This window comes from Scyliorhinus torazame, chromosome 4, assembly GCF_047496885.1.
Source record: "Scyliorhinus torazame isolate Kashiwa2021f chromosome 4, sScyTor2.1, whole genome shotgun sequence".
Taxonomy (NCBI): Eukaryota; Metazoa; Chordata; class Chondrichthyes; order Carcharhiniformes; family Scyliorhinidae; genus Scyliorhinus; species Scyliorhinus torazame.
The window spans coordinates 335,354,887-335,378,498 of NC_092710.1; the positions used below are offsets into that span (position 1 = coordinate 335,354,887).

The following is a 23,612-nucleotide window of genomic DNA, read 5'->3' on the forward strand; positions in this document are numbered from 1 at the left end:
TACTCTTCACTTGCCTGGATAAATTCAGTTCCAACAACATTCAAAAAGCTCGACACTATCGAGGTCAAAGCACCTTGCTTAACTGGCACCTCATCCACCACCTTAAACACACCCTCCACCACTAAGTCACAGTGGTAGCAGTGTGTGCAATCTCCAAGCTGCACTGCAGCAACTTCCCAAAACTCCTCCGACAACGCTGCCCGAACCTGTGGCCTCTGCCACCTGGACTAACAAAGCCACAAGGCACATGTGAACACCACCTGCAGCACCACCATGGGACATTACCACCTACAAGTTCCCCTCCAAGTCACTCACCATCCTGATTTGGAACTACATCACTGCTCCTTCACTGTCACTGGGTCAAAATTCTGAAACTCCCTTCCTAGCAGCGTCTTCACCACAAGATCTGCAGAGTGTCAAGAAGGGCAAGGGCTATTAGGAAAACAAAAATTGGGGCAAAAAATGAAAGGATTAAATGAAAATCGCTTATTGTCACAAGTAGGCTTCAAATGAAGTTACTGTGAAAAGCCCCTAGTCGCCACATTCCGGCGCCTGTTCGGGGAGGCTGGTACGGGAATTGAACCGTGCTGCTGGCGTGCAGTCATCATTGTGTAGGCAAAAGCAGCATTATTGGAGGTGGGAATGTTGAACAGGACATCTGCACAACTGTCTGCTTTTCTTTGAATCGTGCTGTGGGGTCTTTTGCATCAAACTGAGGGAGCTGAAGGTTTCTATTTAATGCCTCATAGAAAAATGGCAACTCCAGCAATGACTCTGTATTGAAGTGCAAGACTAGGTTATACCCTCAAGTTTCTTGAACCCACAAACTCAGATGCAAAACCACGATGAGGAACCATTCGTTAAGATCTTTTATAAAAGGTTCTACTTCAAGAACTTCACACAAAGCAAAGCACCTCTTCCCCTTCACTCACCTCACCTACACAGGTTACAACTCCTCCACATACAGTAGGTTCTACTTTTTCAATTGCTTCATGTTGGAAAACCGTCAAAAGCTGAACACCATATCGCATACTCACACCTTGCTCTGAGGCCCAAACTAAATACCAGTTTCTCAGCATTTACCAGTGCATCTTCTTAAAAAGAAAATCCCATTCCTTTCAAACTTCTCAAAATCAACATTAGTTTCTACTTTATTCAAACCCAGATATAACACTTGGTTTACATCATCAAACACCTACCAAACATTCAACAATCAGTACGAAGCCTTAACTTGTGTGTATCAATTAATGCTGTGTGATTTTCAAAGTGTGGGTTGTGACCCGCGGGTGGGTCGTGGGCGGGTGTCAGATCGGTCGCGATCTGCACATTTTCTGAACGCGGAAGTGTGCCGGGTTCAGGCTCATGGGCACACAGTCCCATCCCTCAAAAACTTCAGTGAGAGAAAGAGACAGATAGAACTGCAAAAAAGGGATGGGAAAATATCCAAGCAAACGATAGTCGCTGAGCTCACTGACTTAACCGTGAGCAGCGAATGTGTTGTGTTGGCTGTGCGCCGTCTCGTTCGCTGCCCTTAGGCCCACTCCTGTCTTGTTACAACTGCTGGGAGTCAGTTCCTACCAGCAGAATCAATTCACCTGGTGATTTACCTCAGCCCACACTGGCCGCTCAGTACTTTAAACAATGCCAAAAGTGGATCCCAGAAATACTCCAGAGTGACATAGCGTCCGAAACCTGCGACCTTCGCGTCTCTGGCGGCAGATGCATGATAATTTGAATGTTGCCCTCTGAAGCTCACGGTGATGACTAACTCTATTTTTGGAATGGTGGCAGGACGGATAATGTTTTGAGCACTGAAATCGGAAGGTAAGAGATGAGACGTTTTTAAAAAGTATTGATTTGCAAACATTTCAAAACCTTTCATGATTTTTCTGATATCCGAGAATTCAGTCTTACAACTTTCACAAAATATATCCTCCTTTTGCTTCTCACAATTGCTAGGGATGTGGAAATGCAGAGATGTCCTCAAGTTTTCTTGACTACTGTTGGAGGTCATGGGAAAACATTGCAGAACTTTCCCTATGATCAACTTCAAGTCGAGTCCATCATAAGAGTAGTGTTTCTGAATTTTCTTCACAGCAGTAACAGCATTAGGCTATCCATAACATAGGGCTAATTCACCAGTGGACAGTGATTATGAACAGGAAAACTCGACTGTTTTCTTTCCGTCCCAAGCCTGGGGCATGGACACTTGTGTCCCTAACGCTGCCTTATCTCAGGATAGACTGTGTTAGCAAACGTGGCGTGGGTCTCGAAGGTCTGCCAGTTGGCAAAAGTGGGTCCCGGAAAACAAAGTTTGAATAACACTGAATTAATGTATCCAGGTCAAGGGAAACAATCTAGAATGGATCTAAGTCCAACAGGTTTATTTGGAATCACTACCTTTCGGAGCGCATCTCCTTCATTAGTTGAGTTAGCTAAGTATTTAGCTACTGTGTACTAATAATAATCTCAATTAGTGTCATAAGTAGGCTTACATTAACACTGCAATGACGTTATTGTGAAAATTCCCTGGTTGCCACATTCCGGCGCCTGTTCGGGTTCACGGAGGGAGAATTCAGAATGTCCAATTCACCTAACAGCACGTCTTTCGGGACTTGTGGGAGGAAACTGGAGCACTCGGAGGCAGCCCACGCAGATACAGGGAGAACGTGCAGACTCCGCATAGACAATGAAACAAGCCGGGAATCGAACCCGGGTCCCTGGCGTTGTGAACAGTGCTAACCCCCACCTCAGCTAACCTTCCAACTAATTCCTTTCAAATTCAATTTCTTGAGAAACCAGAAAAACTGTCAGTGGATCATAAAAAGGGTTGGGTAGGGCAGGCAATTGTAGATATTTTCCAAATGACAGACTATTAAGTCTCATAATAATTACAGGAAAATTATTTGAAACAATGCTTTAAACATGATAAATGATCATGGGGTGGCAAAATAATGGAAAATGACCGTACCTTGAATCTATCAGTAGGGCATTTAGACAGAATGACTGGAAATAGTTCAACATATGGAATAAACTGACATTGCACAGTGTACAGGAAACTTTAAGGGATGTCAAAAAGGAAATGAACAGCATCCTGGGATCTGAATGGATTCAAAGTTGTAAAAATGTGTAAATGATTAGTTCATCTTCCATGTTGTTTCTCAGGGACTATTCTTTTTAATGTCACCTCTTGTGCTCCTGTGCTTTGTTGCAACTATCTCAATCCTTTATTCAGGTTTTAAAAACCGTCTCAGAGGCATAAGAAAATGACTGAATTAGTTAGCGTTACTTGAAAGGACCATAAGTTTAACCGTGGATTTAAAAGCTGGAAGTGAAATTAAATTTATTGAAGATGGACTCAACTTGGCAAAACGGCAGCCAGAGAACTGGGATCTGTCTACTTGACAAATAACGGTCCCTCAGAATATGGTATTAAAATATAAGAGCCCTGAAGAAAAGTAATGTACTTGAAAATTCAGTGAGCGCATTATGGAGATTGAAAGGCTCTATTGAATATACAACTTTGACATAAGAAGCCAGTACACAACGGAGCTGGAGAATAAATAGATGGATCTTCAAAATCATTCAGCAACACAATCAAGGCACAACAAGACTGATGTCTTCAAAACTGAAAAGGCACAAATTTAAATTAAAACAATCACTAGTTTTCAAAAGTCACTGAGCAGCACAATCAATAAATGGAGCAGGCTCATTATTTTGAAAAAGCAAAAAAGCTATGAATTATAAAATAGCTCAAATCAAACCGACCTGTTGAAATAATCAATAACTGTCTGATGTTAACTCAATATTGCTAAATGACAGCTCAGAGGCATGAGCCATGGAGGTCAAAACAAAACGGAAGAAAAATAATTCTATCAATAAATGTTAAATTAAATAGAAGCTTTTCTCTAAAGAAATAACTTGAGTATAGTCTCAAGGTTTTGAACTGCAGAGGTCAATATTGGTCACACCTGCAGGCAGAGTTTGGCATTCTGCAAGGTGGAATAGACAACGGCATGATTCTCCAGAAAGATTTCCAATTGTTGTAGTGAGCGGGAATTGCCGCGACCTTCCCGACGCTCGGCCCAGCGAGGCCGGCAACGCTGCTCAATGTTAATTAGTCCACTTAACGAGGCCTCGCGGGCTTCGCACCGCAAATAAAGGCTTGTCAGCTAATTGACTGGGACCACGCTCGCCAGCCCCCTGCTAACAAAGGTCAAGCAGCACTTAAACAGCACTTGTTCAGCCAACCCCAGCCAGCTCACAACAATGACATCCAGGAGACCAGCCCCAAGATTCGGGGACACTGACCTGAGGATGCTGCTAGACGCTGTGGAGGCCAGAAGGGACGTCCTGTTCCCCCGAGGGTCCAAGAGGGTCAACCAAATGGCAGCCAGTGCTGTCTGGGACGAGGTGGCGGCAGCTGTGAGCTCGATGAGTGTGACCAAGAGGAACGGCCTCCAGTGCAGGAAAAAGGTCAATGAAAGCATGAGTGAGTAGACACCAACTCTCTCTTTCCCCCCCCCCCCCCCCCCCAACCCCCCGCCCGCTCCCACCACTGCGAACCACACATGGCTAACAATGCCCCCTGTGTGTCTCCTCAGTTAAAGCTCTCCCACAATCTCCCAGAGAGGGCCCAGACTGGCGGTGGTGTGCCGGACATCAGAATCCTCACCACCTTCGAGGAGTGGGCCTGGAGGTGGACGGTGTGGCCGAGTTCAGGGCGGTCACCAAAGCGGGAGACTGGCGGACACCGCAGAGGTGAGGAACCACCGGGCTCCACTCGGAAGACCTGTCAAACATGAGTTGTTATTGCCTTACTGACTGACCCACCCTCCCACTGAACATATGTCCGTTCTCCCTCAGATCCTCCAGCCGCTGGAGCGGCCCATCCCGGGTGCCCCCCTCTCCAGTCTCCTATGAGACCACCTCGGAGAAGAGCTCCGAGGATGCCACCGTATTAGCAGCGTCACAACTCTCAACCCCACCCTCTACCAGCGCAGATACATGCACCTGGGTGGGAAATGTTAGTGGTCAGGCTTCTGGGGCGCAATCTGGTGAGCACCACACTGCTTCTGATGTATATCAGGTGGAGGCAGGAACCCCCAAGCGAGAGAGCAGTCAGAGGTCTGCTGGATCCCAGGACCCAGCTCGGTCCCAACCTGATGCAGAGCCTGTGGAAGAGGTCATCCTGGAGCTGATGGAGATGGTAGGCTGCAGCCGGGACATTCAGAGGGAGATGTCAGCATCACTCCAGCAGATCCATAGCCGCTTGGAAGGAGTCCCAGAGGCTACGAGCGCAGGAGATGGTGCCGTTAATGCATGGCATGGAGGCCAACACTGCTACAGTGGCGACAGTGGTGGAGAGCCTGGTGCATGGCGTTGGCACCATTAGTGAAGGTGTCCAAAGCATTGCGAAGTTGGTGATGGCCATAGCCGAGGGTCTCGACCACATGTCCGCCCTGCTAAGGTATGTCACCCAATACCAGGCTGACCTTGATGAGATTCTGTGGGACACGTCCCACTCAAAGATGGGCATGGCCGAGGCTTTGCAGAGCATGGCCCAGTCACTGAGGACCATCGGCGAGGGCGTCGACACGATGGTGCAGACATTGGGGAGCCGCCAGAGCTGGCAGAGCCAGATGATGCAGGGGCAGCCAGGGCTCGAACCAGTTGCCCCTCTGCCCCAACGTGAAACCCAGGGACCTGTGGGCCCCAAGCAGGAGGAGGGGTGCTGGGTGCCAACCTGGACCCACCCCATGGAGTGGCGATGGTGGCCACCAGTTCCCCCAAGTTCCACCCCTCTGATGAGGCCGCATCGCACAGCCAGCACACGGGACAGGGCGGCACGGCTGTGCATGTGCAACCAAAAGTGCATCGAAGCCTTCCAGCCTCAGAGCCCTGAGAGGACTCCCGCCAGGGGCCATGAAGGCCAGGGGACGTGGTAAGCAGCTGGCTGCCTCCACCTCAGATGAGCATCCTGGGGACACACCTAGATGTAGTGTTACAGCTAGGAGGGCCAAGCACATTGAGTATCACTGAGGGCCCCAAGGGAGTGAGCAGCACCATCGGGAGGGTGGGGAATTGTAAAACACAAGAAACACCTTTGTGCACAACCAGTACGATGCCTCTGTCACTTTCTTCCGCAACGCGGGCTGATCTCCGAGCTCTTGGGCCATCTCTCCAGGCATCTCCGCCTCCCTGTGGACATGGACATGCCCCCGGAGCTGTCCTAGCCCCTGGATGTTTGGATGTTGGCTGCTGCGTGTGTGGTGTTGGCTCCCGCAGTGTTCAAGCAGAGTGTTCAGGCATCAAGGTGTGATTGGGATGCTAGGCAATGACTCCCACATGCTACATCGCCGGCCCACCCACATTAATCCACTTGGGTTGTCTAAAGTGCTCACTTAACCACTATTATAAATTCCCTTATTAGTAATAGCCTTCAGCTGCACAGCCAGAGGCCTCAGCAATCGTAGGGGGTTATGGGTGGTCGATGGGGCAGACTGGCAGGGACAAGAGTTGCCCCAGGAACAGGTACGCACGATCCAGGGGTTGGCACGGTGGTGCCGCGTGCAGTTTCCCCCACCCATGCTCCCATGACGGCCCACCCCCAGCCGGGGATCCCCCATCCCCCACCGAACACTGGGATGGTAAGCCCAGTGCCCCCTCTTTGCCTGTGAGCAAAGATGGCTACTGACCTCCTCGCTCCCCACAGAAGTCCTTCCGCTAGGTTCATGTTTTTCAAAAGGAGTACCAATCAGCGCCGGCGTGACTACTTTCTGGGGAGGCCGCTGAATAACGGGAGGCCGTTGGATATGGGGTGGCTCTCGTTGATTGTATGGAAATAGGGTTAAAGTGGTGATAATTTGATTCTTGCCACGCTCCACGAAATCCTGATTCCGCCTACGGGAGCGGGCTGGTTGTATAGCAAACGGTTTGGTGCCTGGCGCAGTTCTCGTTTTCTGCCTTTCCACCGTGCCAACCCCTGGATCGTGCGTACCTGTTCCTGGGGCAACTCTTGTCCCTGCCAGTCTGCCCCATCGACCACCCATAACCCCCTACGATTGCTGAGGCCTCTGGCTGTGCAGCTGAAGGCTATTACTTGGCCTCGTTTCGCTTGAGCGAGAGCGTAACAAGGCCGGAGAATCACTCCCAAAATCTTTGCCTTCTAATAATAAAACTGAACAATAATGGAGGCATGGCCAAGGGATTCCCATTGTCAGACAATAGGAGGTCAGCCTGGTCACCTCGATCTGTCAAACAGCAAATAAAGAAAGACACCTTTATGGAAGTGGGTGGGGGAGGGAGCAGACATTGCAAGTGGCCAAATGAAGAAGTCAGGTCAGCAATGTAACAACCCACTAGTGTGTGGTCAATTCCAGCCCACCTGACCCAGAGTCGCAACACACTTGAAACTAACAAATATTAATAGAAGTAAAAAGATAGAAGAGTCTTTGTTTCAAATTATTTTTAATTTGGTCATGGGATGTGGGCGTCGCTGGCTGGGCCAGCATTTACTGCCCATCCCCGAGGGCTTTTAAGAGTCAACCACATTGCTGTGGGTCTGGAGTCACATGTAGGACAGACCAGGTAAGGATGGCAGATTTCCTTCTCTAAAGGACATTAGTGACCCAGATGGGTTTTTCCAACAATCGACAATGGTTTCATGGACTTTTAATTCCAGATTTCTATTGAATTCAAATTCCACCAACTGCCCTGGTGGGATTCGAACCCAGGTCCCCAGAGCATCACTTTGGGACTTTGGATTACTAGTCCAGTGATAATACCACTGCACCACTGCCTCCCCTTCAGATTGGCGAGACCATGCAGATGCTGCGACAACGGATGAACAGACATCGTGCGACAATCGCCAGGTAGGAATGTTCCCTTGCAGTCAGGGAACTCTTCAGCAGTCAAGGGCACTTATCTTCGGGTAAGCATTCTCCAAGGCGGCCTTCAGGATGCGCGACAATGCAGAATCACCGAGCAGAAACTTATAGCCAAGTTCCACACACGAGTACGGCCTCAACCGGGACCTTGGATTCATGTCGCGTTACATTCACCCCACACCATCTAGCCTGGGCTTGCGAAATCCTACCAACTGTCCTGGCTTGAGCCAATTCACACCTCTTTAACCTGGGGTTACCCCTCTCTCTGGATCTGTAAAGGTTTAATGACCTGCAAATGCTCGCATTCACAGCATTGTCTTGTATCTTTGACTTTGTCTAATATATATGTTTCTGGAACCTACCCTTTCATTCACCTGAGGAAGGAACAGTGCACCGAAAGCTAGTGATTTGAAACAAACCTGTTGGACTTTAACCTGGCATTGTAAAACTTCTTACTGTCCCCTTTAGATGGTTGGCTTATAGCACACCTTCCTTCTCTTCAATCTAGAATTTCAGTTTGAGGTTTTCGCTGTAGATTCATGCAAATTCTGTGTGCAGCTATATAGCTTTTCTGGAGAAAACTCGAAGGGAGGAGGGAGAAAGAGAGAGAGAGCAGGTCCTTTCCTCCGCGTGTCCAGGATCCCAACTGACTGTCCCCTGGCTCTCTGAAAGACATCCCACTCAGGTAGGACCCAATCACCACCTGTTACCAGGCAGAATACGGCTTTTTGGCCAATTCATTGGCCACCAGCCAACCAATTGAACAGAGTCCCACCGATCTCTCAGGTGTCGAAAAGTGTGGGTTCAGCTGTCCAAAGCTAGCGAAGTGTACTATGTTGCAACATTAGAGTTCCTCATTTCCCTTGCTCGACTTAAAGGTATATGTCCATTAAGCATCGATGAATGAAAATGATAACAAAAATAAAGGAAGAGGAAAAAAAGGGAATCAACAGGAAGTGCCCTCACATACCACCCTCCCCAAAAGAATGAAACATCAAAGCACGAACGTTTCATTACGAGGTATGCAAGACATAAATCATAAACATATATCCATTCATCCATCCCCATTATACAAGTTCCTTCCCAGTCTATACATTGGTAACTAGTCAGCTCTTAAACCTTTCTGTCTCTCGTGTAATGCAGCCAGTCTTTTCTGATTGTCAAATAAATGTTTATCCACATTTGAAGGGTCTTCTACAGCCAAACAACAAGCAGTATTGTCAATGCTAAGGGAAATATTTGGTTAATTTTTTAATCAATAAACACTTTACAACCCCTCCAGCTTTACATTCTCTCTTTTCCTTCACACAGTTACTGTCAGCTACAAGTAAAGCGACAAGATTGAGGGTTCAATCTTTGCAGATTTAGCTTTATATGCATCATTCTTCGCTTTCCAGCTTTTACCTCTTCTTCTAAGTTTTCGTAATCACAGCTACTACCTCCATTTAGTAATAGACTTATACAATTTGTGCTTTCCAAATTTCAACTTTTCTTCTTTACTTTCAGATATACCAAAGTGAAACCCGTGGTGAGGAGTGTCAATGGTGGATATGTGAATTCAGGAGACATTGTTCCTTTAACTGGTGGTGGCCGACAACTACTTTATTATCAGACGATAGCACATCATTGGTTCCATTAACTTTGTTTTTTGTTAACATATGTGGTTACAGATTTGTCGCATGGTTCTTTATTCCCCTTCTTTTTATTTTAAAAAGGAATTGATCACTAATTATTTCATCTCCTTTGCTATTTGCTTCCTTTACCTTGAAGAGGCACTGTGGTCCTTTAAAAGAATGTGCGTTAATCAGCCGTTTGCTTGGTGTTATTTCACAATCATTGCTGTCCTCGTCCTGAATAGTTGATGCCATGCCATTTTGTATAATTTCCTTCAAGACAGGCATGCTCTGGGAAATATTTGTACTTTATGTGGATGACAATAACTTTACTGCAAGCGGCTGAAACAAGTTACTTTCAGGAAAGTCCAATTCACTTTCATCTTCCAATTTGCTATCTTCTTCCTTGCTTTGCAAGAATTACTTGCTATCTGTTCAAGATCAATTAGTGACAGGTCTATTCAAAAGCAATTGTTTAACATTTCTTCTTAATCGGAATCCAAATCGGATTCAGAACTCTCATCTGAATCTTCATCACAGTTATTACTGTTAGATTCAGATCTTAAGCTTTGTCGAAATGTGGTTCTCTGCTAGATTTTATCTTTGACAAACTGCTGTGGAGAATCATTCTCGTAGTGATAATTTCATCAGTATCAGCAGAATCAGATTCACTGTCACTTGATGTGTGATCAATGACTTTCAGCATTTCTTTCATGGAGTCATTTAATGCCCCATGAGTTTTCCCGAGTTCCTATCTATCCTCCCATTGGATCTCCTGGACTAGCCGCAGTACTTCCCTCGGACTCTCTGTAATCATGGATGAAACTACAACCTTCACACCTGCCAAATCATTCCCCCAATAGTAAGTCTACTCCGTCCACTGTAACTCCTGAACCACTCCGACAACTCCTGGACCTGATACTAAATTGCACTCCAATTTTACTTTATACAATACTGGGATATAATCTCCCCTTAGCCCCTTCACTAATACCTTAGCTTTCACTAAACTCTCTGGAGAGGAAACCAAATCCTTCTCCAGTAAGAGAGTTTGCATCGCACCTCTGTCCCTTAAAATAATTATGGGTTTGGCTACATCAGTTGATGATAATGGGATGATCTTCCCCTTTGAGAAAAACCCAGCATATCTCTCATCTACCTCGTTTATCATACCTGCTCCCACAGCAGTGTTTACCTCAGGTCTCCCAAGTCCAGTTAGAGCTACAGCCTGCCCTAGTATTCTTCACTCTTGTTCCCCTTTCAGCAGGTTTGGCAGCATCAGTGAACAGAGAAACAGAGTCTGCATGACTCATCTTCAGAGTTTAAGTATATTGCAACATAGCTTCATAGCAACATGCACAAACCACCAGGCTGCAGAAAGCAACATCATTCAAAACAAAAATGCAACTTCTTTGAGAGAAAGATTTTGCAGGAATTGAAGTATATGATTTGTAACGAGACAGATATATTTCAGGCACGAGGCGATTACTCAAATTCAAACAGCTGTAACAGATTATGAATGACAGACAATTGCTCATAATATATGGTGGAGTGGTGTGACTGCAAGGGAGGCAGGTAGGGGGATCCTGAGTTTAGGAGTTGAGGAGCCTCAGCCCTTGACCTTGTCCAACAGGTATGAGGTACTTGCTCCCTGTGTGGATGAGGAAGAGGGCTGTAGGGAGGATGCGTTAACTGACCACTGCACCGTGGTACAGGAAGCCATTCAAGAGGGGGGAGCAAAAAGACAAGTGGTAGTTGTAGGGGATTCTATAATTAGGGGAATTGATGGCATCCTTTGTAAGCCAGATCGAGAGTCCCGCATGGTATGTTGCCTGCCTGGTGCCAGGGTGAGGGACATCTCTGATCGGCTTGAAAGGATTTTGGAGAGGGAGGGGGAGGATCCAGTTGTTGTGGTCCACATTGGGACTAACAACATAGGTAAGACTAGGAAAGAGGACCAGTTTGGGGATTATCAAACACTAAGGACTAAATTAAAGAACAGGTCCTCCAGGGTTATAATCTCTGGATTACTACCCGAGCCACGTGCCAATTGGCATAGGGTTGAGAAAATTAGAGAAGTTAACTCGTGGCTAAAGGAGTGGTGCGGGAAAGAGGCATTCCATTTCATGGGGCAGGAGGGACCTGTACCGATGGGACGGTCTTCACCTGAACCATTCTGGGACCAGTGTTCTAGCGAATAGGATAAATAGGTTGGTCACAAGGACTTTAAACTAGCAAGTTGCGGGGGGAAGGGAAATGTAAAGCTATGGACAGTATAATGGTTAATGGAGATCAAGGCAGCAGGTTACGTGACAGGTTATTATGGAGAGATATGGGTTCAAAGACAAGGAAAATTAGGAGAAAGGGTAAGAGGAATAATAAATTGCGAAAAGTTACTGATCAAGGTGTTAGGATTCATAACAAAGACAAAAAAACAGCATAAGTGTACTTTACCTGAATGCTCGTAGTATACGAAATAAGGTAAATGAGTTGATGGCGCAAATCATCGTGAATGACTATGATTTAGTGGCCATTACTGAAACATGGTTAAAAGATGGTCACGACTGGGAATTAAATATCCAAGGGTATCAGACTATACGAAAGGATAGAATGGACGGTAAGGGCGGTGGTGCAGCTTTGTTGTTTAAGGATGGCATCCGGGCAATAGTAAGGGATGATATTGGTGCTATGGAGGACAAGGTTGAATCAATTTGGGTGGAAATCAGGAATAGTAAGGCGAAAAGGTCACTGATAGGAGTAGTCTATAGGCCACCAAATAGTAACAGGGTGGTAGGGCAGGCAATAAGCAAAGAAATAACGGATGCATGTAGAAATGATACAGCGGTTATCATGGGAGATTTTAATCTGCATATCGATTGGTTTAACCAGGTTGGTAAAGGCAGCCTTGAGGAGTTTATAGAATGTGCCCGGGATAATTTCCTGGAACAGTATGTAATGGAACCGACAAGGGAACAAGCGGTCCTAGATCTGGTCCTGCGTAATGAGGCAGGATTGATTAATGATCTCATAGTTCGGAATCCTCTTGGAAGGAGCGACCACAATATGGTGGAATTTAAAATACAGTTGGAGGATGACAAGGTAAAATTAAACACTAGTGTTTTGTGCTTAAACAAAGGCGATTACAATGGGATGAGAGAAGAACTAGCTAAGGTAGACTGGGAGCAAAGACTTCATGGTGAAGCAGTTGAGGAACAGTGGAGAACCTTCCGAGCGATCTTTCAGTGTTCAGAAAAGGTTCATACCGACAAAAAAGAAAGACGGTAGAAAGAGGAAAAATCGACCGTGGATATCTAAGCAGGTGAGGGAGAGTATCAAACTGAAGGAAAAAACATACAAAGTGGCAAAAATTAGTGGGAGACTAGAGGACTGGGAAGTCTTTAGGGGACAACAGAAAGCTACTAAAAAAGCCATAAAGAAGAGTAAGGTAGACTATGAAAGTAAACTGGCTCAGAACATAAAAGCAGATAGTAAAAGCTTCTACAAATATAAAAGACAAAAAAGAGTGGCTACGGTAAATATTGGTCCTTTGGAAGATGAGAAGGGAGATTTAATATTAGGAGACGGGGAAATGGCTGAGGAGCTGAACAGGTTTTTTGGGTCAGTCTTCACAGTGGAGGACACAAATAACATGCCAGTAACTGATGGAAAAAAGATATGATAGGTGAGGACCTTGAGATGACTGTAATCACTAAGGAGGCAGTATTGGGCAAGCTAATGGGGCTAAAGGTAGACAGGTCTCCTGGCCCTGATGGGATGCATCCCAGAGTGTTAAAAGAGATGGCTAGGGGAATTGTAAACGCACTAGTGATAATTTATCAAAATTCACGAGACTCTGGGGTGGTCCCAGAGGATTGGAAAGTAGCAAACGTGACACCACGGTTTAAAAAAAGGAGGTCGGCAGAAAGCAGGTAATTATAGGCCGGTAAGCTTAACTTCGGCTGTAGGGAAAATGCTGGAATCTATTATTAAGAAGGAAATAGCGGGGCACCTGGAGGGAAATTATCCCATTGGGCAGACGCAGCATGGGTTCACAAAGGGTAAGTCGTGTCTAACTAATTTGGTAGAATTTTTTGAGGACGTTACCAGTGCAGTAGATAACGGGGAGCCAATGGATGTGGTATATCTGGATTTCCAGAAAGCTTTTGACAAGGTGCCACACAAAAGGTTGCTGCATAAACTAAAGATGCATGGCATTGAGGGTAAAGTGGTAGCATGGGTAGAGGATTGGTTAACTAACAGAAAGCAGAGAGTGGGGATAAATGGGTGTTTCTCTGGTTGGCAACCTGTGACTAGTGGGGTCCCTCAAGGATCAGTGTTGGGCCCGCAGTTGTTCACAATTTACATAGACGATTTGGAGTTGGGGACCAAGTGCAATGTGTCAAAGTTTGCAGACTAAGATGAGTGGTAAAGCAAAAAGTGCAGAGGATACCGGAAGTCTGCAGAAGGATTTGGATAGGTTAGGTGAATGGGCTAGGGTCCGGCAGATGGAATTCAATGTTACCAAGTGTGAGGCTATCCATTTTGGGAGGAATAACAGCAGAATGGATTATTATTTAAACGGTAAGATGTTAAAACATGCTGCTGTGCAGAGGGACCTGGGTGTGCTGGTGCACGAGTCGCAAAAAGTTGGTGTGCATGTGCAACAGGTGATTAAGAAGGCTAATCGAGTTTTGTCTTTCATTGCTAGAGGGATGGAGTTCAAGACTAGGGAGGTTATGCTGCAATTGTATAGGGTGTTGGTGAGGCCGCATCTGGAGTATAATGTTCAATTTTGGTCTCCTTACCTGAGAAAGGACATATTGGCACTGGAGGGAGTGCAGAGGAGATTCACTAGGTTGATCCCAGAGTTGAGGGGATTAGATTATGACGAGAGGTTGAGTAGACTGGGACTGTACTCATTGGAGTTTAGAAGGATGCGGGGGGGATCTTATTGAGACATATAAAATTATGAAGGGAATAGATAGGATAGATGCGGGCAGGTTGTTTCCACTGGTCGGGGAAAGCAGAACTAGGGGGCATAGCCTCAAAATAAGGGGAGGTAGATTTAGGACGGAGTGTAGGAGGAACTTCTTCACCCAAAGGGTTGCGAATCTCTGGAATTCCTTGCCCAGTGAAGCAGTTCAGGCTCCTTCTTTAAACGTTTTTAAGAAAAAGATAGATGCCTTTCTAAAGAATAAAGGGATTCGGGGATATGGGGTACGGGCCGGAGAGTGGAGCTGAGTCCACAAAGATTAGCCATGATCTCATTGAATGGCGGAGCAGGCTCGAGGGGCCAGATGTCCTACTCCTGTTCCTAGTTCTTATGTTCTTATATATAATCCGGTGAAAGATTCAGGGGGAAAAAAGGAAAACACTTCATCAGAACATAAATGACTCAATTTGTGCAAAATATTTCCAGCATTTTTCTCATGTGAAAAGAGTTCCGAGCCATTAAAGGCTGTGCGTTTAGTACTGAACTACTAAAATGATACTGTACTTTCCAGAGATATTTAAGTGGCAGAGGTTTGGCATATTGTCTGGAATTTATCCAGTCGCCAGTTAATGGTGGACAAATAGATGTGCTCACTGATCAGCAATGCACCAGCTTCTCCATAAGATTGGATAGATGAGGCTGGATTTCATGAACAGGAGACTTAAAATCAGTGGACAAACAAAAGAAACAAAACAGCACACAGAGGAGCTTTAGCAAACAGGTGGACAAAAAAATGAACTCTTCCCAAAATCAAACCTAACTACAGCCTTTCGTATCTATGCCCCAACCACTGGATCAATACGGCAATTGAAGGATAAATACGGCAATTTTCGGGAACCTTGGATAACGAGAGATATTGTAGGCCTCGTCAAAAAGAAAAAGGAGGCATTTGTCAGGGCTAAAAGGCTGGGAACAGACGAAGCCTGCGTGGAATATAAGGAAAGTAGGAAGGAACTTAAACAAGGAGTCAGGAGGGCTAGAAGGGGTCACGAAAAGTCATTGGCAAATAGGGTTAAGGAAAATCCCAAGGCTTTTAACATGTACATAAAAAGCAAGAGGGTAGCCAGGGAAAGGGTTGGCCCACTGAAGGATAGGCAAGGGAATCTATGTGTGGAGCCAGAGGAAATGGGCGAGGTACTAAATGAACACTTTGCATCAGTATTCACCAAAGAGAAGAAATGGGTAGATGTTGAGGCTGGAGAAGGGTGTGTAGATAGCCTGGGTCACATCGAGATCCAAAAAGACGAGGTGTTGGGTGTCTTAAAAAATATTAAGGTAGCTAAGTCCCCAGGGCCTGATGGGATCTACCCCAGAATACTGAAGGAGGCTGGAGAGGAAATTGCTGAGGCCTTGACAGAAATCTTTGGATCCCCACTGTCTTCAGGGGATATCCCGGAGGACTGGCCAATGTTGTTCCTCTGTTTAAGAAGGGTAGCAAGGATAATCCAGGGAACTACAGGCCGGTGAGCCTTACTTCAGTGGTAGGGAAATTACTGGAGAGAATTCTTCGAGACAGGATCTACTCCCATTTGGAAGCAAATGGACGTATTAGTGAGAGGCAGCATGGTTTTGTGAAGGGGGGGTCGTGTCTCACTAACTTGATAAGAGTTTTTCGAGGAAACTTCCGGGTGCGGCGATGACCAGCTGAGTCGCACGTTTCGGCAGCTCCCTGTGAAACGGACTTTTGGGCTCTTGATAGGAGCCCCAACGGCAATTTTAACGGCTGAAAACACCGTGCGGTAAACCAGAAGGGTGTTCCCCCTGGACACGGATGGAAAAAGGAGAGGAAAGTGGCCGGATTGCAGCGGATCCTTTGGAACAACGGCAAGGAAGGCAAGCAGAAACCAAGATGGCGTCGGAAGGTGGCAGTTTCATATGGGGCCCTGAACAACAAGAGTTTTTGAAACGCTGCGTGGAGGAGATAAAAAAGGAAATGAAGAAAGAGTTGTTGGCCCCGATATTACAGGCGATTGAAGGGCTGAAAGAGGAACAAAAGACCCAGGAGCCGGAGCTTCGGGTCGTGAAGGCGAAAGCAGCAGAGAATGAAAACGATATACAGGGCCTGGTGGTGAAGTCGGAGATACAGGAGGCACACCAGAAACGATCTGTGGAGAGGTTGGAGGCACTGGAAAATAACGCAAGGAGGAACAACTTGAGGATTCTTGGCCTTCCTGAAGGTGTGGAGGGGGCGGACGTCGGGGCATATGTGAGCACGATGCTGCACTCGTTAATGGGAGTGGAGGCCCCGACGGGTCCGTTGGAGGTGGAGGGAGCATACCGAGTTATGGTGCGAGGATCGAGAGCAGGAGAAGCTCCCAGAGCCATAGTGGTGAGATTTCTCCGTTTTAAGGATAGAGAAATGGTCCTTAGATGGGCGAAGAAAACTCGGTGTAGTAAATGGGAGAACGCGGTGATCCGCGTCTATCAAGATTGGAGTGCGGAGGTGGCGAGAAGGAGGGCGAGCTTTAATCGGGCCAAAGCGGTACTTCACAAAAAAAAGATAAAGTTTGGAATGCTGCAACCGGCAAGACTGTGGGTCACATATCAAGGGAGGCACCACTACTTTGAGACGGCGGATGAAGCGTGGACTTTTATTGTAGAAGAAAAATTGGAATGATTGGACTACGAAAATGAACGTTTGGACAAAGTGGTGGGACGAGTGGGGGGGGGGGGGGCGAAGAGGGATTGTATGATTAATCCTGCGGTATGGTAACTTTTCTTTCTCCCACAGGTGGTGATGGGGGGAGGTGGGGAGGGAGAGGAGATGGGGCGTTGGCCATGGGAGGCGGAGCCGAGGGAGAGGCGCGGGCTTGGTTCCCGCGCTATGATAATTATGGCGGGAATAGAGAAGCAGGAAGGAGGGGGCGCCGCACGGGGCGAGCCGTGATCACGGGGGGAAGCCGAGGTCAGCCAGAGTTTGCTAACTTCTGGGAGCAACATGGGGGGAGTAATTACGCTAGCGGGGGGTCTAGGGGGGGAGGGGGGAATTACTGGGTTGCTGCTGCTGGGGAAAGGGGGGAGTGGGTACGGGAAAGGATGGGCGGGGGGGCACCGTCTGGGAGAAATACAGCTGCGTGGGAACTGGGCGAGAAGCTGGAAAAAGATGATGGCTAACCGGCAAGGGGGGAGGGGGGATGGGAAGCCCCCCAACTCCGCTGATCACGTGGAACGTGAGGGGGCTTAACGGGCCGATAAAGAGGGCACGAGTACTCGCACACCTTAAGAAACTTAAAGCAGATGTGGTCATGTTACAGGAAATGCACCTGAAACTGATAGATCAGGTTAGGTTGCGCAAAGGATGGGTAGGGCAGGTGTTCCATTCGGGGCTGGATGCGAAAAACAGGGGGGTGGCTATATTAGTGGGGAAGCGGGTAATGTTCGAGGCAAAGACTATAGTGGCGGATAACGGGGGCAGATACGTGATGGTGAGTGGCAAATTACAGGGTGAGATGGTGGTGTTGGTAAACGTGTATGCCCCGAATTGGGACGATGCCAATTTTATGAGGCGAATGCTAGGACGCATCCCAGACCTAGAGACCGGAAAGCTGATAATGGGGGGAGACTTTAACACGGTGTTGGAACCAAGGCTGGATAGGTCGAAGTCCAGGACTGGTAGGAGGCCGGCAGCAGCCAAGGTGCTTAAGGATTTTATGGAGCAGATGGGAGGGGTGGACCCGTGGAGATTCAGTAGACCTAGGAGTAAGGAGTTCTCGTTTTTCTCCTATGTCCATAAAGTCTATTCACGCATAGACTTTTTTGTGTTGGGTAGGGCATTGATCCCGAGGGTGAGGGGAACGGAATATACGGCTATAGCCATTTCGGATCATGCCCCACACTGGGTAGACTTGGAGATAGGGGAGGAAACAAGAGGGCGTCCACCCTGGAGAATGGACATGGGACTAATGGCGGATGAGGGGGTGTGCTTAAGGGTGAGGGGATGCATCGAAAAGTACTTGGAACTCAATGACAATGGGGAGGTTCAGGTGGGAGTGGTCTGGGAGGCGTTGAAGGCGGTGGTGAGGGGGGAGCTGATATCAATAAGGACACATAAAGGGAAGCAGGAGAGTAAGGAACGGGAGCGGTTGTTGCAAGAACTTTTGAGGGTGGACAGACAGTATGCGGAAGCACCGGAGGAGGGACTGTATAGGGAAAGGCAAAGGCTGCATGTGGAATTTGACTTGCTGACCACAGGCACTGCAGAGGCACAATGGAGGAAGGCGCAGGGTGTAAAGTATGAATATGGAGAGAAGGCGAGCAGATTGCTGGCACACCAATTGAGGAAAAGGGGAGCAGCGAGGGAAATAGAGACGAAGATGGAGAGACGGAGCGGGGAGCAGAGAGAGTGAATGAAGTGTTTAAGACATTTTATAAAAAATTGTATGAAGCTCAACCCCCGGATGGGAGGGAGAGAATGATGGAGTTTTTGGATCGGCTGGAAATTCCCAAGGTGGAAGAGCAGGAAAGGATGGGATTGGGAGCACAGATCACGGTAGAAGAAGTGGTGAAAGGAATTAGGAACATGCAGACGGGAAAGGCCCCGGGACCGGACGGATTCCCAGTTGAATTTTACAGAAAATATTTGGACTTGCTCGCCCCGCTACTGACGAGGACCTTTAACGAGGCAAAGGAAAGGGGACAACTGCCCCCGACTATGTCAGAAGCAACGATATCGCTTCTTTTAAAGAAGGAAAAGGATCCGGTACAATGCGGGTCCTACAGACCAATCTCCCTCCTCAATGTAGATGCCAAGGTCTTGGCCAAGGTAATGGCAATGAGAATAGAGGAATGTGTCCCGGGGGTGGTTCATGAGGACCAAACTGGGTTTGTGAAGGGGAGACAGCTGAACACGAACATACGGAGGTTGTTAGGGGTAATGATGATGGCCCCACCAGAGGGTGAAACGGAGATAGTAGTGGCGATGGATGCCGAGAAAGCATTTGATAGAGTGGAGTGGGATTATCTGTGGGAGGTGTTGAGGAGATTTGGGTTCGGAGAGGGGTATGTTAGATGGGTGCAGCTGTTGTATAGGGTCCCAGTGGCGAGTGTGGTCACGAATGGACGGGGATCGGCATATTTTCGGCTCCATAGAGGGACAAGGCAGGGATGTCCTCTGTCCCCATTACTGTTTGCACTGGCGATTGAGCCCCTGGCGATAGAGCTGAGAGGTTCCAAGGGATGGAGGGGAATACTTAGGGGAGGAGAAGAACACCGGGTATCTTTATATGCGGATGATCTGCTACTATATGTGGCGGATCCAGCGGAGGGGATGCCAGAAATAATGCGGATACTTGGGGAGTTTGGGGATTTTTCAGGGTATAAATTGAACATGGGGAAGAGTGAGCTGTTTGTGGTGCATCCAGGGGAGCAGAGTAGAGAAATAGAAGACCTACCGTTGAGGAAGGTAACAAGAGACTTTCGTTACCTGGGGATCCAGATAGCTAAGAATTGGGGCACATTGCACAGGCTAAATTTGACGCGGTTGGTGGAACAGATGGAGGAAGATTTCAAGAGATGGGATATGGTAGCATTGTCAATGGCAGGGAGGGTGCAGGCGGTTAAGATGGTGGTCCTCCCGAGATTCCTCTTTGTGTTTCAGTGTCTCCCGGTGGTGATCACAAAGGCTTTTTTCAAAAGGATAGAAAAGAGTATCATGGGTTTTGTTTGGGCCGGGAAGACTCCGAGAGTGAGGAAGGGATTCTTACAGCGTAGTAGGGATAGGGGGGGGCTGGCACTACCGAGCCTAAGTGAGTATTATTGGGCCGCTAATATTTCAATGGTGAGTAAGTGGATGGGAGAGGAGGAAGGAGCGGCGTGGAAGAGATTAGAGAGGGCGTCCTGTAGGGGGACCAGCCTGCAGGCTATGGTGACAGCCCCATTGCCGTTCTCACCAAGGAACTATACCACGAGTCCGGTGGTGGTAGCTACACTGAAGATTTGGGGACAGTGGAGACGACATAGGGGAAAGACCGGAGCACTGGGGGGGTCCCCGATAAGAAACAACCATAGGTTTGCCCCGGGGGGAATGGATGGGGGATATGGAATGTGGCAAAGAGCAGGTATAACGCAATTGAAAGATCTATTTGTGGATGGGAAGTTTGCGAGTCTGGGAGCGCTGACCGAGAAATATGGGTTGCCCCAAGGGAATGCATTCAGGTACATGCAATTGAGGGCTTTTGCGAGGCAACAGGTGAGGGAATTCCCGCAGCTCCCGACACAAGAGGTGCAGGACAGAGTCATCTCAAAGAAATGGGTGGGGGACGGTAAGGTGTCGGATATATATAGGGAAATGAGAGATGAAGGGGAGACTATGATGGACGAACTAAAAGGGAAATGGGAAGAAGAGCTAGGGGAGGAGATTGAGGAGGGGATGTGGGCAGATGCCCTAAACAGGGTAAACTCGTCGTCCTCGTGCGCCAGGCTAAGCCTGATTCAGTTTAAGGTATTACACAGGGCACATATGACTGGAACACAGCTCAGTAAATTTTTGGGGGTGGAGGATAGGTGTGCGAGGTGCTCGAGAAGCCCAGCGAATCATACCCATATGTTTTGGTCATGCCCGGCACTACAGGGGTTTTGGATGGGGGTGACAAAGGTGCTTTCGAAAGTAGTAGGAGTCCGGGTCGAACCAAGCTGGGGGTTGGCTATATTTGGGGTTGCACAAGAGCCGGGAGTGCAGGAGGCGAAAGAGGCCGATGTTTTGGCCTTTGCGTCCCTAGTAGCCCGGCGCAGAATATTGCTAATGTGGAAAGAAGCCAAGCCCCCGGGGGTGGAGACCTGGATAAATGATATGGCGGGGTTCATAAAGTTAGAGCGGATTAAGTTCGTCCTAAGGGGGTCGGCTCAAGGGTTTACTAGGCGGTGGCAACCGTTCGTCGAATATCTTGCGGAAAGATAGATAGGGGAGAACAAAGAAGGCAGCAGCAGCGGCCCAGGACTTTGGGGGGGGGGGGGGGGGGGGGGGGGAGGGATGGGGGGGGATGGGGGGGGTGTGGCCTGAGACAAGGCAGTTGCTAATTAGGGCTAGTTTTTATTTTTTGTTATTTAATATTTATTTATTTGTTGTTGTTTTTGTTTAAATTTAAAAAGGTCATTATTATCTGTATTGTTACAATGTTGTGTAAAGGATGCACAATGTACTGTGTTGGTTGACCAAAAATTTTCAATAAAATATTATTTTAAAAAAAAAGAGGATGAATGCGTGTGTGAGGATGAATGCGTGTGTGAGGATGAATGCGTCTGTGAGGATGAATGCGTGTGAGAGGATGAGTGTGTGAGAGAGAGGATGAATGCGTGTGAGAGAGGATGCGTGTGTGTCAGAGAGGATGAATGCGTATGAGAGAGGATGAATGCGTGAGAGAGAGGATGAATGCGTGTGAGAGAGGATGCGTGTGTGTCAGAGAGGATGCGTGTGAGAGAGGATGAATGCGTGTGAGAGAGGATGCGTGTGTGTCAGAGAGGATGCGTGTGTGTCAGAGAGGATGCGTGTGTGGGAGGATGAATGCGTGAGTATGCGAGGATGAGCGCGTGAGAAAGAGGATGAATGCGTGAGAGAGGATGAATGCGTGTGAGAGAGGATGAATGCATGTGAGAGAGGATGCGTGTGTGTGTGTGTGAGGATGAATGCATGTTTGTGAGAGGGTGAATGCGTGTATGAGAGGATGAGTGCATGTGAGAGAGGATGAGTGCATGTGGGAGAGGATGAGTGCGCGTGAGAGAGGATGAATGCGTGTAAGAGAGTGTGAGAGTCAGAGGATAAGTGCGTGAGAGGATAGTGCGTGAGAGGATAGTGCGTGAGAGGATGAGTGTGTGAGTGAGAGGATGAGTGTGTGAGAGAGGATGAGTGCGTGTGAGAGGATGAATGCATGTTTGTGAGAGGGTGAATGCGTGTATGAGAGGATGAGTGCATGTGAGAGAGGATGAGCGCGTGAGAGAGAGGATGAATGCGTGTGAGAGAGGATGAATGCGTATGAGAGAGGATGAATGCGTGAGAGAGAGGATGAATGCGTGTGAGAGAGGATGCGTGTGTGTCAGAGAGGATGCGTGTGTGTCAGAGAGGATGCGTGTGTGAGAGAGGATGCGTGTGTGGGAGGATGAATGCGTGAGTATGCGAGGATGAGCGCGTGAGAAAGAGGATGAATGCGTGAGAGAGAGGATGAGTGCGTGTGAGAGAGGATGAGTGTGTGTGAGAGAGCATGAGTGCATGTGTGTGAGGATGAGTGTACGAGGATGAGTGCGTGTGAGAGAGGATGAGTGCATGTGGGAGAGGATGAGTGTACGAGGATGAGTGCGTGTGAGAGAGGATGAGTGCATGTGGGAGAGGATGAGTGCGTGTATGAGAGGATGAATGCGTGTGAGAGAGTGTGTGAGTCAGAGGATGAGTGCGTGAGAGGATAGTGCGTGAGAGGATGAGTGTGTGAGTGTATATGTGCAGGGGGGGTGAGGATGAGTTCCTGTGTGCACAGGCGTGTGTGTGTACACATACATGTGTGAGAGAGAGGGGTGTGAATGTGCTTGTGAGAGAGAGGGGTGCGCGTGTGCGAGAGGGACGGGTATGTGTGAGAGATGTGTGAGTGTGTGAGAGAGAGAGATGTGTGTGTGTGTTTGTGTGAGAGAGAGTGTGAGAGAGAGAGAGAATGTGTGCGAGAGAGAGAGAATGTGTGTGAGAGAGTGTGTGAGAGAGTGAGAGATTGAGAGACTGAGAGTGTGTTGGTGAAAGAGTGAGATGTGCGTGTGAGAGAGAGAGAGAGGTGCGTATGAGAGAGAGAGAGAGAGAGGTGCGTGTGAGAGAGAGAGAGAGAGAGAGGTGCGTGTGTGAGAGAGAGAGAGAGAGAGAGGTGCGTGTGTGAGAGAGAGAGAGAGGTGAGATGGAGAGAGAAAATGAAAAAAAATGAAATGAAAATCGCTTATTGTCACAAGTAGGCTTCAAATGAAGTTACTGTGAAAAGCCCCTAATCGCCACATTCCGGCGCCTGTTCGGGGAGGGTGTTACGGGAATTGAACCGTGCTGCTGGCCTGCCTTGGTCTGCTTTCAAAGCCAGCGATTTAGCCCTGTGCTAAACAGTGAGAGAGAGGTGAGAGAGGGAGAGAGGGCGAGAGGGCGAGAGAGAGAGAGGGCGAGAG

At 47.9% G+C, this 23,612-nt stretch overlaps 1 protein-coding gene across 9 annotated transcripts in view; it reads right to left on the reverse strand.

Moving 5' to 3' along the window:
• The window catches only part of LOC140411160 (serine/threonine-protein kinase MRCK alpha-like), a 900,765-nt gene that overhangs the window by 585,688 nt on the left and 291,465 nt on the right, over positions 1-23,612 (reverse strand). The window lies entirely within an intron of this gene.